This window comes from Echinops telfairi, unplaced genomic scaffold (genome assembly GCF_000313985.2).
Source record: "Echinops telfairi isolate 266 unplaced genomic scaffold, ASM31398v2 ScPeMD7_7465;HRSCAF=8503, whole genome shotgun sequence".
Lineage (NCBI taxonomy): Eukaryota > Metazoa > Chordata > Mammalia > Afrosoricida > Tenrecidae > Echinops > Echinops telfairi.
The window spans coordinates 2,886,349-2,903,261 of NW_022111365.1; the positions used below are offsets into that span (position 1 = coordinate 2,886,349).

The window sequence follows — 16,913 nt, forward strand, 5'->3', positions numbered from 1 at the left end:
CCATGAAAAATGACATTCGGGTCAGGTCCAGGGACAGAAAGCAGGGAATTCAGGGATGAAACAGAATTTGCCATCACCTTTCCTGGGGATTGTTATAGCAGCATCCAACTTGTCGCCCTCTTTGGGGAAAAACTGGCAAAACCAAGGCACAAGAAGACCCCACCACACTTCAACTGTGTATTGAAAAGACTGCCCTCTAAGAACTATTAGGATGAAACTTTACAATTGCAAACCTGATTGATGCTCAAAACGGCAAGGCTGAAAAAATATCAAATATCAAAATATATTCACTGAAGCCTACAAGGCCCCAAATGCTCTACTGTTTGCCAATTTCTTTCATCTCTTCTCCTATTTTCTTGTCTTTGTTTCCTCATCTCCAGTCACAGTGACCTTCTTTTTCACCTTCTAATAAGGCAATGGAACTCCCACTGACGTCCTTTGAACTTGGCCTTCAGTCCTGTCTGTCAGGAAAGCTCTTCTAACTTGCTCTTCCTTATTTCCTCATAGAAAATAAACAAACAGAAAAGCTATCAAAGAGGCCTTCCTTGACTACCAGTTTTCACAATACTCATTCCAGCAGTCAAATGGTTACCGTCCCCTATTTCATTTACCTCCACACCATGGTGCATTTACTTTCTTTCTCCCTTCACTACAGAGAAAGTTCTCGGGTTTTGGTGGGTATTGTATTCCCAGAGTTCAGAAGAGTGCTTGACACATATTATAGATTCAACAAATATTTGTTGAATATATAAAAATGAATGAAGGTAGACATGAGGGCAAATAAAACATTGCTCCAGGGGTTGGTTATAGAAAGTTCTTAGTAATACACTGCTCTTCATTTTGTTAAGGCACCTCAGAACATGTCCAATCAAAACAGGGGGTTCTGTGAACCTCTGCTGGGCCACTTAAATTCCAGACAGAAGTCAGCTCAGAAGGCTATAGATCTATGTATACTCATTTCAGTGAACAATGTGGGAGCCCTTATCTGACCTCCTCTGGCTTCCCTTTTGCCACAAGGCAACCGTCAGACAATGCCTCCATGCCCCATCCATCTTTTCCTATCCTGACACACCACCACCTCTACTTCAATGCTGGTTTCAATAATGGATGGCAAGGGCCACACAGAACTCATAGGCCACAGGCAATACTCAGAGTTATGGGGCATTATTAGGGAAGTTGATAGGTTACCCCAAGTCAGGATCAATAAACAATGAAGGATGTAAACAGTTAAGGATACAGTCATTGTATCATAGCAAACAACCATGTCTTTCTCCGATCCTCAGCCTCAGCTGTGTGGTCTCTTGTCTTCTGCCTCTGTAGACCAGGAAGCCAGCCCACCTGTTGCTTTGTCTCACCATTGCCTAGTCTTGAACCAGATGAGAGAAGGTACCTCATAGCCTTGGCACTTTCCTCTGAGTCTCCTAGGCACAGTTTCTGGTGCCTCTGGTATTGGCCTGCAGTCAAAGATCTAGAACGTTCCCTTCAAATGGTCTTGTGCTTTCTCCCACACCTACTTCACAGATAGCTTATCCTTATTGCCAGTGAGTGGTGACAAAAACTGACTCATCACCTCTATTAGTGTATCTCATGCCTTATTTGCATGATCCTGCCCAATCATTTGCTGGAAGTAAATGCTTCCCTTTTGACCTTTGGATTATGGATTCTTCTAACAGGTGGGTGAGTCCCCTTCCAGAACTGAAGGATGACGAGAATAACCGTCAAGTAGAGGAGTCACTAGACTGACTGGTATTTTTAGTCACAAGGAATGTCAGATTCTTTTCCACAGTGTTGCCCGGTGTGAAAGTCCAAAGGGCAGCTTATGAGTGCTCCAGTCTCTCCTCACTCTTGGCAGCATTTGTTATTATCTGCTCATTTGAACTTTACTATTAATACTGGCATGAGGTGATGTCTCATTATTGTTTTGATTTGCATCTCTTGAGTGGCTAATGATTGTGAGCGTTTCTGACTACATTTATTGGCCACCTGAATGTATTCTTTGGTGACGTATCTGTTCATGTCATTGGCCCATTTTTAAATTGAATTATTTGTCTTTTATGGTTGAGGCATTGAAGTTTTCTATAGATTTTAGACATTTGTCCTTTTGATATGTTTGATATGTCACTGGCATTTTTTTTAAATCCCCAGTCTGCTGGTTCTCTTTTTAAAGATTTTAGCAAAATATTTTGGTGCACCTCAGTGACTAATTTTTAAGAAGTTTCAGTCATCTATGTGTTCTGTGATTTTCGTTAACAACATAATACAAGTTAGAACGAATTTGTTTCTGTTTTCTTGAGCGAAAAATGTGCCAGCTATTACCATTTCCACTGATGGACTTTTACCACTTTCACATGGCCATCATTGCGTTATTCTCACTCAATTCATGTATTCTTAGATTTTCATTCTACGCCCCAAATGGAGGCTCCAGTTTTTGCATTAAATGCACATAGGTAGGTATGCTCTCTTTATATTGAAAACTTGATTTATGAGTTGGCATTGATTCAGTGAGAGAGAGTCGAGTTTCTAAAGCAACATCATAGGGTAGAGCATTTGCTAGTGTTCACTGCATTAAATAAAATAAATTCAATATTTTTTCATACTACAAAAGAATTCCTGAACATAAAATATCTGTCTAGAGACCAAGTTTAATTGAGAAATTTATATCTCCTTCCCCAACACACACAAAATAGTATTTGCTTTTTAAATATTAGTCTATTAGTTTTTAATAAAATCATTGACATAGAGCTCACATATCATACATTTCAATAGTTCAAACACGTTTTTAAGAGTCATGCGACCAGGACCACTGTCAATTCCAGGACGTTTCTTCCTGGTACTTGTTGTTGTTGGCTCTTCAGTGCCTGCTCACCACCCCTGCTTTGGACAAAACAATATTCTATTTTTTTTTCCAGGAACATACTAAGGTTAACGATTATTGGCTAATGTCAATTTTATTTTCCATATGCACATCTATATTTGTTGCAGTAATTTCCAAAATAGGAAAAGCATGGAAACAACCCCAAGCCCTATTATAGAGAAATGGATAAATAAACTCTGGTACAATCCTACAATACAATATCATGCATCAATAAAAAAATGACAACTCACTTAAACACTGCAAGACATGGACAAAGCTAGAGAACACTATGTGTTGCAAACTTAATCAATCTAACAAAGGTAAGTATTTAATAGTGCCATAATTATAAGGAAATCAAAGAAAAAGAAACATGGTTTATACATTACAACACATTACTTTGATAACTATGAGGAGGCCACAGACAGGGGTGAGAACAGGGAAACAGGAGGGATAGGATACCGAGGAGGAAGGATGGGGTGGGAGAGAAAGAGAACTACATTTATGGGGAGTTTAATGAGATATTGTTATTGATTTCGTTTCTTCAGATGGTCTGTTTATATACAGTGTACTATTTTTAAAAAATCATTTTATTTGGGGCTCATACAACTCTTATCACAATCCATACATACAAGCACATTTGTACAATTGTTGCCACCATCATTCTCAAAACATTTTCTTTCTACTTGAGCCCGTGGTATCAGGTCCTCATTTTTTCCCCTCCTTCCCCGACCCACCTCCCTCACAAACCCTTGATAATTTATAAATTATTATTATTTTGTCATGTCTTACCCTGTCTAACATCTTTCTTCAATCATTTTTCTGTTGTCCATCTCCCAGGGAGGGGGTTATATGTAGATCCTTGTGATTGGGTCCCCCTTTCTAGACCCCTTACCCTTACCCTCCTGGTGTCACTACTTTCAATATTGGTCCTGAGTGATTTATCTGTCCTGGATTTCCTGTGTTTCCAGTTCTTATCTGTACCAGTGTACATCCTCTGGCCTACCCGGATTTGTAAGGTAGAATTGGGATCGTGATAGTTGGGCGCGTGGGGTGGGGTGGGGGGAGCAGCATTAAAGAACTAGAGAAAAGTTGTATATTTCATTATTGCTATACTGCACCCTGAGTGGCTTGTCTCCTCCCCACGACCGTTCTATAAGGGGATATCCAATTGCCTACAGATAGGCCTTAGGTATTCACTCTGCACTACCCCTCATTCACATTGATATGATTTTTTGTTCTTTGATGCCTGATACCTGATCCCATTGACACCTTGTGATCACACAGACCAGTGTGCTTCCTCCATGTGGACTTTGTTGCTTCTGAGCTAGATGGCTGCTTTTTTATCTTCAAGCCTTTAAGACCACAGATGCTATATTTTTCTATAGCTGGGCACTATCAGCTTTCTTCACCACATTTGCTTATGCACCTGCTTTGTCTTCAGAGATTGTTTTGGGAAAGTGAGCATCATGGAATTTCAGTTTAATAGAACAAAGTGTTCTTGCATTGAGGGAGTACTTGAGTGGAGGCACACTGTCCATCTGCTACCTTAATACTAAACCTATAAATATATGCACATAGATCTATTTCTCCATCATCATATATAAATATATTTACATATGTACATGCCTTTATTTAGACCTCTGTAAATGCCCTTTGCCTCCTAGTTCTTTCCTCTATTTCCTTTTACTTTCCTCTTGTCTCACTATCATATTCAGCCTTCATTTGGGTTTCAGTAATTCCTCTCGGTTATATTGCACTTGATGAAGCCTTACCAGGCCTCCCACACCCTCCTCACCATCTATTTTGGATCACTTGTTGTTCCCTTGTACCTGGGTTTATTAACACCCACTTGCTTTCCCTCACCTCCCCGTCTCCCATGTCCCCCTGGAACTGTCAGTCCCATTATCTTCAACTCCAGATTGTTTATCCCACCTATCTTATCTAGATAGACCTGCAGAGATAATAATATGTACAAAAAACAAGACAGAGCAAGACAAAGCAACAAAAGAAAACAATAGCAACAACAAAAAACCAATGACAAAAAAAGAGAAGAGCCTGTTCAAGGTCTTTACAGAATACTTTTTTAAAAACTGGTGGTGGGGGGGGGACCCTCCAGATCCTTAGATCTCTATATTAATCTGAGTGGCTTAAAAACATAGTTGGAAAATTAAAACTGAGATGGAGTCTCTAGTGATAAATTCATTTCAATCAACGCAGCAAACAAGAAGAAATGGCAGCAAAGGAAGAGGAGGAGGAAGAGGAAGAGGAGGAGGAGGAGGAAGAAGAGGAGGAAGAAGAGGAAGGAGATAGAAGAACCAGGAATGGAGTGCATCCTTTGAACTTTCATGACCTGAAGCTATCTACTTGATGCAGGAGACAGAGATTCTGTAGCAGAGAGTGGAAGAGAAATGACAAACCAGTAGCAGCAGCACCCAGAGCATGAGCTAAAGCAGTGAGCTCCAGTGTCACACATTGAGATCACTGAGTGCAGGCAGGGGGCAGGCTTACAGAGTGGAATGCATTTGTCTGAGAAGCAGGTTTGTTGACCCATGGAGCTAGGACTAAGTGCTTCAGGGCTAAGTCCACTAGAGAGGTGCAGTATATTTGGGGCATTTATCAACAGAGCCAAAGGAGCTTTGTAACATTACCCAAACAGGAGAGAACGCAAGACGCTGTGTCTACGATGTCAAGGACCAGAGAGAGACATGCCTGAGTGTATGGCTGAGATGAGGCAGGCCTGACCCAAGAGCTGTATGTGGAGTATTTCTCATTCTGAATTGTAACCTGTGAACTTCAGGAATATACGCTAATGTTATGAGCATTGGGAATTCTGTGTGGCCACTGCAAAGGACTCTAGAACCAGTCAGAGAAGCAGCGGGTTCCAAGGAGTGAGTTATGGCGTCGGAACTGGAAAAGAAGATTAGAGGCAGTGTATGTCTGACTTCTGCCTCATAGGAGTTAGCCTTGGGCTGATGTTGAATTTGATTCCCCTTCCCCCTCATGAGGTCAGTGGTCAGATATCTTGCCCAGGTAATTTTCACACATGAAAATATGCTCAATATCATATATCATTGGGGAATTTAAAACTAAAAAAAAATGATATGAGATGACATTACGTGCATATTAGAATGACTAAGATCCAAAATACTGGCAATAAGAAAAGCTGGTGAGGAAGGGAATAAAAAGGAACCCACATTGCTTCTGGTGGGAGTGTAAAAGTTCTAGCCATTTTGGAATATACCCTGGAAAATTATTTCAAAATTAAAAATAATCTTGCCATATAACCCAGAAATTTGACTTCTAATTAGTTACCCAAGTGATTTAGAAATTTCTGTCCACACAAAAATCCATACATGATGTAACCAAGATGTCCTTCATTAAGTGAATGGATAAACAAACCATAGTACATCCATATAAGGGAATATTATTTAGTGATAAAAATAAATAAACTATCAATCCATGAGAAGACATGAAGGCAATTTAAGAGCTCATATGTCAAACATTTCAAGAGCTAACATATGATGAAGCACTAATGGTACTGAAGGCAGGGCTTCTAGTGTCATCATGTTTATGAGTTGAGCTTCTAACTTCAAGGTCAGCAGTTCAAACCACCTGCTGCAATGTAGGAGAAAGATGAGCCTTTCTACTTCTTCAAAGTGTTACACGCTTGGAAAGCCACAGGGGCAGTTCTACTCTGTCACAGAGCATTTCTGTGAATCAGAACTGCATGGATGGCAGTGAAAAGTAGCACGAACTGCCAGAAAAACAAACTAATCAATCTTAGAAGAAGTACAGCTAGCCCCCTAGAAGCAAGGCAGGCAACACTTTATCTAACATACTTTGGACATGAAATCAGAAGGAATCAGTCGCTGGAGATGGACATCATTCTTGGTAAAGTAGAGGATAGGAGAAAAAGAGGACGATTCTCAATGAGATGGATTGACAAAGGGACTTCCAAGTCTGGCCTCAAAGATAACAATCGTGAAGATGGTGCAGGATGAGACAGCGTTTCATTCTGTTATACATGGTTAACTATAAGTCAGAGCTGACTGGATGACACCCAAAAAGAAGTCAAGCTGAAAATCCCACATGCAATATGATTCTAACTTAGTGACAATCTGGAAACGACAAAACTATAGAGACAATGAAAAGACCAACTGTCAGTTATCCAGGGAAAGGGTGAATAAATGAAATCAGGGGATTTTCTAAGACAATTGATGTATTCTGTATGATACTGTAAGGATAGAAAATTGACATGAATTTGTCAAAATACATAGAACTATACAACACAAAGAATACCCTTAATGTAAACTGTAGACTGTAGTTCATAATAATGCATAAATATTGATCCAGCAGTGGTAGCAAATATACCACACAAACATACTCACCCACTGCCACGGAATCTGATTTTTTATGGGGTTTTGAAAGCTTGCTTATCTTTAGAAGAGTAGAAAGCCTTATCTTTCTCACAAGCAGCAGCCAACTGGGTTTGAACCGCCGTAATACTAACTTCTCTGTGCTCACTGGAAAGCGGGACAATTAGGACATAATATGTGACTCTCAGCAAATTTCATTTTTATAGGGAAGACAGAAAACACACATGAGATACATCCCTATTCGACAAAATAAGCTTGAATGTGCAAATAATTCATGCAGATTCTCCTTACAGCTTATGGACTAGGGACATATAACAAAAGCACTTGATAGAATTTGGCTAGACAAAAAGAAAAGTTGGGTTTGAACTTTCTGGGTCTTTGGACTCTATCTCCTTTCTACTGTTACTAACACAGTGTTAATATGGCCTTTTCTTATCTGACATCTAGTTCTTCCTACTGAAAATTTGGGATATTTAGAGATGTAGAATTAGAAGTTGCATGTTAACAACATCCACAGATAATCCAAACATTAATTAGCGTTTGAGAGATACTGGTCTAGACTATTGTACTAACCTCTGAACAATCTATCCTGTCATGGAACCTGAGTAATAGTTCTAAAATGCAAGTCTTACCCAGTCATTTCCACCTTAAGACACAGCAGCAACCTTCTTGCTTACAGCACAGACTCTAAACGCCATGCATAGGGCATGCAGTTCTTTATGATCAGTCCATGTCCCCATGCTCACCCATCCCTCCCAATTATCCACCACCTACTTCCTATTCTAGATTCGTTACAAGTTCTAAAACATATCTATTCATTCACACATCCTTGCTTTTAGAGCCAAATAATTCCATTCAATCATAAAAACATTTATCCTTTCTTCGCATTCTAGGTTCTTACTGATGTTCCCAGATTCTGGTTCATCCCCCTGGGGTTTCTTTATTCAGAATTGATAGTTCCCTCTTCTGCGTTTATGCCTCACTTGCTCTACCTACTCCAAGACTTTGTTGCCAATGGGATATAAGCATGAACATCAGCGATGTCTCTCTCCAACTGGATAAATGACAAGCATTATTAGTTTATTAGCCACGTTTAGTACAATAACTCAGATTGCATGAGAAAAATGGAGCTTGAATTTTAAGCCGATTATCCTACATAGCTTTCTAGGATCATTTGTGTGTGTGTGTGTGTGCGCGCGCGCGCGCCTGCGTACACATCATGATGCAAGAGAGATACAAAAAAAATTTTGAGTTATAAAATTCCCTTCCTCTGTCACTTCCTAGTTGTATAATCTTGGACAATTAAACTCTCTGAACAACAGCTTCATCCTTTTAAATTATAAACAATAAATCTAGAATAATCCTGGACAGGTAAACTCTCTGAACAATGATTTCATAATTTTAAATTATAAACAATAATTCTAGCTTCATATCAACCTAATTTTGCAAATTAAAGGAAATAATGTGAAAGCATTTTGGAAGCAAAGAACAGAAAGCACTATATATATAAGGCATGTTAGTATTCATTAATTTTAGCAGGTTTGAATGTTTATTTTTCCTAAAAAGTGTTCTAGTATTACACTTACCAAGACTGTTCAAATAAAATAGCAACTGAATAACAAAGTGTTTCAGAAGAGGCAGGACTCACTAAGGAATGTCTTAAATGCTATACTAGCATGCAAACGAGTGAAGTACAAAGAATTCTGGAAAAGGCTGCACAGAAGAGGGGCCATTCCAGATGCACACTCTCCTTCCAAACGATGACAACGTTACAAAAAAACCTCTTTATCTAGAAATACGTATATTTTTTGGCTTTCACTTTATTTAATTGACAGATACACCATTAAAAATGTGGCCAGTGATTCTTCCTTGCCTCCAGAATGAAATTCAAATACTTTAGCCTTGATTCATGAAATTTTAGAATTTTAAAATGATGTTTCCTTCAACATTATCCAAAGCAGAATTCTTCTTCTTTTTTTTCTTCTTCTTCCTCCTCCTCCTCCTCCTCCAGGTACTGTGTGTCCTTCTCCTACTATTCAGTTTTACATCCCTTGTAAGCAGCACTTTATTCTACCTGTGTCTATTACAGTATAATAATGCTCTGTACTTGGTACTGATTCCATCTTGACCAATATTTTCTGTGCGTATAAATCCTTGGTATTTCATCTTTGATAATTAAAATGTCATTGTCAGGCTAAGTAATACCAAGCTCTTGCATCCTCCATTGGATTTTCTTTCTTATCTCTGTTTCCCAGGATCTATGTAATTCTTCCCTATATCATCGATTAAGTAAATTAATCCCCTCAGAGAGACGGATACTTCCCGGGTTTATTTTATGTCATTTCTGGTGTCGGGTTGAAAAGTCAATGAAGACAACTGTCATCTTGGCATTAATCTGACCTGGTCGTTCTTATACCTGATTACTCTGAGCTCTTCATCGGGACACTTCCACTTCCTACTTAAACTTTCTTTGCTAGATTCCTCATCATCAAAAAGAAAGTTGTTTGAGTTTGCGTACGGTTGAAACAATCTATTATCCCTACTGTATTAGTCTGGGTACTTTGGAGAAACAAATCCACAGCAACTCATGGATAAGAGAGAGTTTTATGTAAAGAAAATGTGCATCACAAAAACATCCCAACCCAATGCTGCCCAAGCCCACAAGTCCAACATTAACCCATTAACCCAACACCAGTCCACAAAGTCCTCCACCTCACAAAACAGAGGCAATGATGCCAACTGCAGGAGGAAAGCTGAGTCAGTAAACAAATAAGCATCTCAGCACTAGCAGGGGTCTCCACATGGCTGCTCCAGCACCCAGGGCTGCATCGGGATAGGTCCATGTAGCTTCTCCTTGGGGATGTCTTGTAGGAAGTCAATCTTGCAAGCTGAAGCAGGGAACTGCTAAGGCAGCTGCACCCGGTGCAACCATCACAAAACAAGAGACCCGAGAACTAGAAAGGCGAGGCTCACCACCCATTTATCCCTCCGCCTTTCAATTAGTCCAACATGTGATTATCGACCAGGCTGGCACAATTAACTAACTCACCTACCTTTAGATAATTCTCCCTTAGCTTTGTAAAATATCTCTTTAGTGCAAAACTAAGGATTCCTGGTGGCACTGTGCGCCTGGCATAGGGCTTCTAATTGCAAAGTCAGTCGTTCAAGTCCATTAGCTTCTCCAATGCAAAAGGTTGAGGCTGTTTGTGCCCATAAAAATTTACAGTCTCAGAAACTCTATATACTGTTACTGTGAGTCAGAAAAGGGAGCGCCAGTGGTGTACTGGTTTCCATTTTGGGTTGCTAACTGTAAGGTCAGCGGTTCAAAACCACCTGTTACTCTGTGAGAGAAAGATGGGCTTTCTGCTCCTTTAAAGCTTGATAGTGCCAGCAACCTGCAGGGTTAGCTCTGCTCTGTCCTATGGGGCCTCTATAGATTGGAGTTAACTTGATGGCTGTGAGCTTTTGTTTTGTTTTTGATGAGTCAAGATCAACTTGATGGCACCCGGGGTGCAAAACTGAGCTAAATTTAAAAACAAGTGTCTCACCTCCTAAACTCGATGCCAAGAAATGCACTCTGCCTCCCAGCCAGCCCTAGCAGTAGGGCAGAGGAGGACTGTCCTGAGACTGCAACTCTTCCCAGGAGTCGAAAGTGCCATCTGTAACCCACAGAGCGGTTCGTGGTTTTGAAATGCTGGTGGTGGTCGTGTGGGTAACACCCCAACTAGGGGAGAAACCCCCTGGGCCGCCAGGATTCCTTTCCTGAGAGAATTATGCAGTCTCTGTTGTAGACCCTGCCACTGTTTTACCACATCACATCCTATTCTTCTTCTGAAATGGAAGATTAACTTTCTCAGCATGTCTAACTAAAGGCCCAATATCACCAAATACATAACCATTTGGCTGCAATTCCCCGGGGAAAGGTTATTAATGACAACTTAGTCTCTGATAAATGACTGTTCCTAAGGTAGAGGTTTATATCAAGGTTCTTAAATACACATCATTTAAATTTACCCAGACAGCCATGTGTCAAATAAACAGCAATTGATTAATAAAAACACACTCATTCTTAGGCAAGAGACTGACTGGGTAACGCTAGAGGTATGACTGAGTTGCTGACTTGCCTGAAACATACAATAATCAATACCCACTGCTGCCTATTATCCTGTTAAAGAATACTTAGAGTATTGCTGAGAAAAACTGTAGCTCATTGGTTGTCAGATGCAATACAGAAACCTACATGGTGGCATGTTATGAGAGTTCCATAAAGCCTCCCAGAATTGAAGGTTTATGAAGTACGTAAAGACCTCACACAATGCGTGTGTATCAGTAACTCTAATCAGAGGACAGTAATCACATCATATGGGAGTGCCTTCCAAATGAGGTCAGTTGTCTGTGTATTACACACACTACATGAGATCATAATCATTTCTGAGTCACTAAAACAGCCAGGCAAAGAGGATCTACTATGAAAATCACTTATCTGAGTTTAAATTCCAGACGTCCTCTGTATTGACCTGGGTGGGATCATTGGCAACTTATTTTCTTTCATAAACCTCAGCTTTGTTTTTTTTTTATTTTCTTTTGTTTAAACAATTCAAATTGATTATTGGTTGTGCACTAATACCTGTTCATCCGATCTGAGACAAGACGCAGAAGTGGCTCCCAGAGAATTAGCAACATGTAGGCAGATAGTTAACATTACAGAGAGGTAGAAAACAGCATGCAGAGATAGAAAGCAATGATTGATTTTACATCACTGGACTGGCATATCTCTTGGCTGGCTCTGTCCCCTTTGCTACTGGAAAAACTCAATGAAATATCTCAGGACAATCCTGGACAAATCTCTGGATGCAGAACTACTCTAAGGGCAACCCCTATGTGATGTGCCCTCAGGCTCAGCAGACAGCCCCCCTAGTGCCTCCTCTGGTCCTCTGGTCAGCAGGCCAGGTTTCCTGGCATCAACTACCTTACTGCTGCTATTGCCCCCAGTATCCCTAGCTTGCCTCCCCGCTCGGATAGCTTTGCTGCCTTTCCTCTGCTCTGCGGATTTTGGCTTCTGCTTCTTCTCACTCTGCATTCTACGGGGTCCAGTTTCCGCTACTTCTGATTCCAGTCCCTTCTGATGAATCTTCCAAGTTCTTATCAGTGGGTTGGTGTCTCCACTCTGAGACAAGGATTTGTGTTGTGTAGCACAGAACTTACTCATTCTCAAGGGCTGGGCTACCTCTCCTAGACCAAAGTTTATGCTCTCCAGCCCAGAAAACTCAGTGTGTCTCCAACCTCCTAGGTTTTTACTGGCCCAACACCAGCTTCCGGAGACTTAGATAGCATTGGACCCTCATGTGATCCCACTTAGTATCTCAGGTGTACACCAGAACCAAAAGCCAAATAAGTAAATGCAAAGTGATTTCATATGCAATGTCCAAGTGTATTAGAGGTTCAGGATAGAGCAGTATTAACCTGGCCAGCTTAATCCATGGCTCTTAAGTTACAAGTTATTCATGCATTCAGGATATATAAGCCCTTTGTCATGCATATATATTATGAATATTATTTGTTATGGCTTTTTACACCTTTTATGGCTTTACGCTTTTTTGGGCTTTTTACACCTCAATGGTTATGTTGTTCTGGGTAAGCTAGGGGAACAAATCCACAGAAACTCATATGTATAACAGAGTTTCATATAGATGATACGTGTACATTAAGAAAGCATCTCAATCCAGGGCTGTCTAAGCCCTTATGTCCAACACTAACTACAAAGTCCTCCTCAATCTCACAAAACACAAGCGATGATGCCTACTGCAGGAGGAAAGCTGAATCAGTGAGTGTGTAAGCATCTCAGCACTGGCAGGGGTCTCCAAAAGACTGCTCCAGCACCCAGGGCTGCACCAGGGTAGGTCTATGTGGCTTCTCCTCAGGAATGTCTTGCAGGAAGTGAGCCTTGCAAGCTGAAGCAGGGCACTGGCTAAGGCAGATGCACCCTGGTCTGAACATCAGAAAGCAAGAGACCCAAGAACTAGAAAGGTGAGGCTTACCGATACATTTATCTCTCCATCCTTCAATTAACCCCACATGTGTTCACCAGTCAGGTTGGCACAACAAACCTTAACTATCTCAATGGTGCTTTTCAAAGTGCAGAAGGTTTAATTTTTATGAAGTCGAATGCACCAAATCTTTCTCTTATGTTTGGGGATATTTGTGGCTTGATTAGGGACTCTAGTTATTGCAAGTTGTAAAATATTTTCCTTTATGCTTTGTTTTAGCTTTGAAGATTAAGTCTCTGACACTTTGAGACAATTCTGACACATTCTTCAAAGGAATGATCCTAAGATACATTTTTAAGAGAACTGAGTTGTTCCAACTTTTAAGAAGATTTTGTTGGCTTACTTAGCTGCTTTGCTGACAATAAGTCATGTATATATATTTGTGTACATACTAAACTATTACTAAATATGAGTATGATTATCCTTATATCAGTGTCATATTCAATAATCAATTATCTTCTAATGCAAACATAAATATGATAAAGAAACCCTTTAATGTTTTTCCCCCAAATATCATCTTATGCTCTTCATTTCATTATGTAGGTGAGTTAACATTTTTGTTTAGCCTAAAGTTTCCTTTTAAATATTATTTTTGAACTTTTTACTGTGCATTAGGTGAAAGTTTACAAAACAAATGATCAGTTATACATTCAACGTTTCATACACATTTAAACCTCAGCTTTATTTTTGTTATTTTCCAAGGAGTCAGCCCTCAACTGCTGGTGACCCTATGTGCAATAAAATGAAAAGATGTCCATTCCTGCCTGATTCCTTTCATTGATTATAGATCGTTGGACTTTTGTGATTCATGGGGTTGTATTGTTGATTTTCAGAAGTACATTGAATATTGTTTTCTTCCTAGTTACTCTGAGTCTGGAACCTCTGCTCAACTCTGTTCAGCATCATAATAACACACATTTCCCTGGACATACATGAGCATTGGCTGGAATTCAAAGCCAGGTTTCCCACATGGAAGGTGAGACTTCCAGCACCTAGACACCACTATCACCAACCTTAGATTTACCATCTGCATAATGGAATTGTATTTATCTGACTTCCTTATTGTTGGTTGGAGAAAGATGAGACTCCCTACTTCCATGAAAAGTCAGTCTCAGAAAACCACAGGGCAGCTCCACCCTATCCTGTAGGGTCACCATGAGTTAGCATGGACTCAATGGCATGTAATAAGTAGAAAATATACAGTTGTCAGTGCAAAAAAATGTCATACCACCAGTAGTGGTGGAATTCACAATAGAACTGGACACAGTGACATTTCTGTTCTTATGAGGATAGTTCTAACATCTTAACCAAGTCCTTCCTTGTGCAGATTTAACACTCTCAGATAACCTCGACTTAGTCGAGGTGTTCACCATCCCAGTTGTTTAATCTCATGGTCTTCTGGTTCATTTCCATCCCTTGTAAAAGATAGTACCAATTCCTGATATAACACTACTGGAGTGGACCAACAAGCACAGAATAAAGTGAAGCTATGGTCTTGACTGCTCCAGACACCATAACTATTGCAATATAATAAAAGTCCTTAGTACCTGTACTATCAAGTTCATCCAAGCTTAAGTAAAGGTCCTCTCATGTTACTGAATACACAATAAAATTTTAAATGCATCTAGGAATGTACTTATGAAACCTTGATAAGAAGGTGAATTCCAGAACCCTTCATTGTGCTAATGAGGAACTTGTACACGTATCAAGAGGCAGTTTTGCAAACAGAACAAGGGAATGCTGCATGGTTTAAAATCAGGAAAGTGTGCATCAGGGATTTATCCTCTCATCATTCTTGTTCAATCTGTATGTTGAGCAAATCATAGAGAAAATGGATATAGGAAGAAGAACGTGGCATCAGAATTGAACAAGGCTTATTAACAACATGCTTTATGCAGCTAGCACAACTGTGCTTGCTGGAAACGAGGAGGACTTTAACCACTTGTTGATGAATATCAAGAATTATAGTCTTCAGTATGGATTACAACTCAATGTTAAGGAGACCAAAATCCTCACTGCTGGACCAATAGATAACATCATAAATGGAGAAAAGTCTCAAGTTGTCAAGGATTTTGTCTTGGGTGGATCCACAATCACTGCACATGGGAGCAGCAGTCAAGATATCAAAAGACAAGTTGCATTAGGTAAGTATGCTGCACAAGACCTCTTTAGATAATTGAAGAGCAGGGATGTTAGTTTGAAGATGAAAGTGTGCCTAACAATCCTTGGTCTTTATCAGCAAGTGCTTCAATTCCTCCTTACTTTCAGCAAGTCAAGGATGTGTCACCTGTATATCACAGGTTGTTAATTAGTCTTCCTCCCTAACTGATGCTACATTCTTCCTCATCTGAGCCAACTTCTCTGATTATTTATTTGCTCAGTGTACAGATTCAACAAGTATGGTGAGAAGACACAACCCTGACATATACACCTTTCCTGATTTTAAACCAGGCAGTATGTCCTTGTTCTGTAGGCACAACTGCCTCTTGATCCATGTACAAGCTCCAGAACTACATACAGCCTCAAATCAACTACTGCTTTGATCATGTTTCTAAGCATAGGTTTATACCTTTTTAAAGAACAGGCATAGTTTAAACATGAAAGAGAAACCAATTGAATTATTTTGTTAACCAGTACACTTGGAATGCTTCAGATATTTGTGTGTCGTCTTGGTTCAGGAGCCACGCTTATCTTCTCTAGCACTCCACTTTTAGAATATATGCTGCTGAAGCAAGCATAACCAGTTCAATGTTATTTTAAAATTTGCTAGACATTACTTTGACTCACTTGGTCATTATATTCCCTGCTTGCAACACTGTCCTCTTTGCTCCTTTCTTCAGGTAGAACTCATTGTTTACTCGACTGGTCTTTTGTAAAATCCCTGTTCTAGAGAACCCTACCTGAAGCTGGGATACATGAAGAGGTGCTAGAGGAGTTTGTCTGTTGTCATTCTCTGTGGCAGGAACAGAGTCATTCCATAATTGTAAATGAATCATGAAAACTCAGCAAAATGAAAAGTAATTACCTAAGAGATTATAGATTTGGTGAGCTTTTCTAGGCTAAATGATTTTCAAGTATAGTATAGTAGCAATTAAGCTAAAGTGATCACAGAAATGTTGCATTTGACTGGTGCAAGTTTTTTTTTCTCTTTCTTTCTCTCTTTCCTCCTTTTGGTATCATGATTCACTAGAGATTCAGGAGGCATTTTGAGCCCCTTTGTTAAAGTCTGATGCTTGTAATGTGTTTATTTATTTAGTGTTGTTGGATTGGACAGATTAAGCTCATAAGTGACTGGACATGCAACACTTGGCAAAAACAATGGGGGTTGGTGATAATGCAGAAGTTTCTCTAATCAACACAGACTAACACATTTTGGCAGCACTGCTTTCGATATTCTTCTCGATGCCATAATTCAAAGGCACTAGTTCTTCTCTCATCTTCTGTATTTGCTGTCCAGCTTTCCTATGCCTATGAAGTGTTTGGGGCAGACACACTGAGTCCTCAAAGTTACATCCTTCCTCATCAACACTTCAATGAGGGAATCATTGCTTTAAAGAGGTCTGTGTGGCAGATTTACCAAATGTAATGTGTCACCTGACTTCTTGACTACTACTCCCATGAGCATTGATTGTAGAT

At 39.9% G+C, this 16,913-nt stretch overlaps 1 non-coding gene across 1 annotated transcript; it reads right to left on the reverse strand.

The window, feature by feature from the left end:
• Window positions 1-15,910: 15,910 nt before the first annotated feature.
• LOC115873148 lies at window positions 15,911-16,015 on the reverse strand. The gene has a single exon (XR_004048250.1). It is a non-coding gene; the product is annotated as a U6 spliceosomal RNA (small nuclear RNA).
• Window positions 16,016-16,913: the final 898 nt, after the last annotated feature.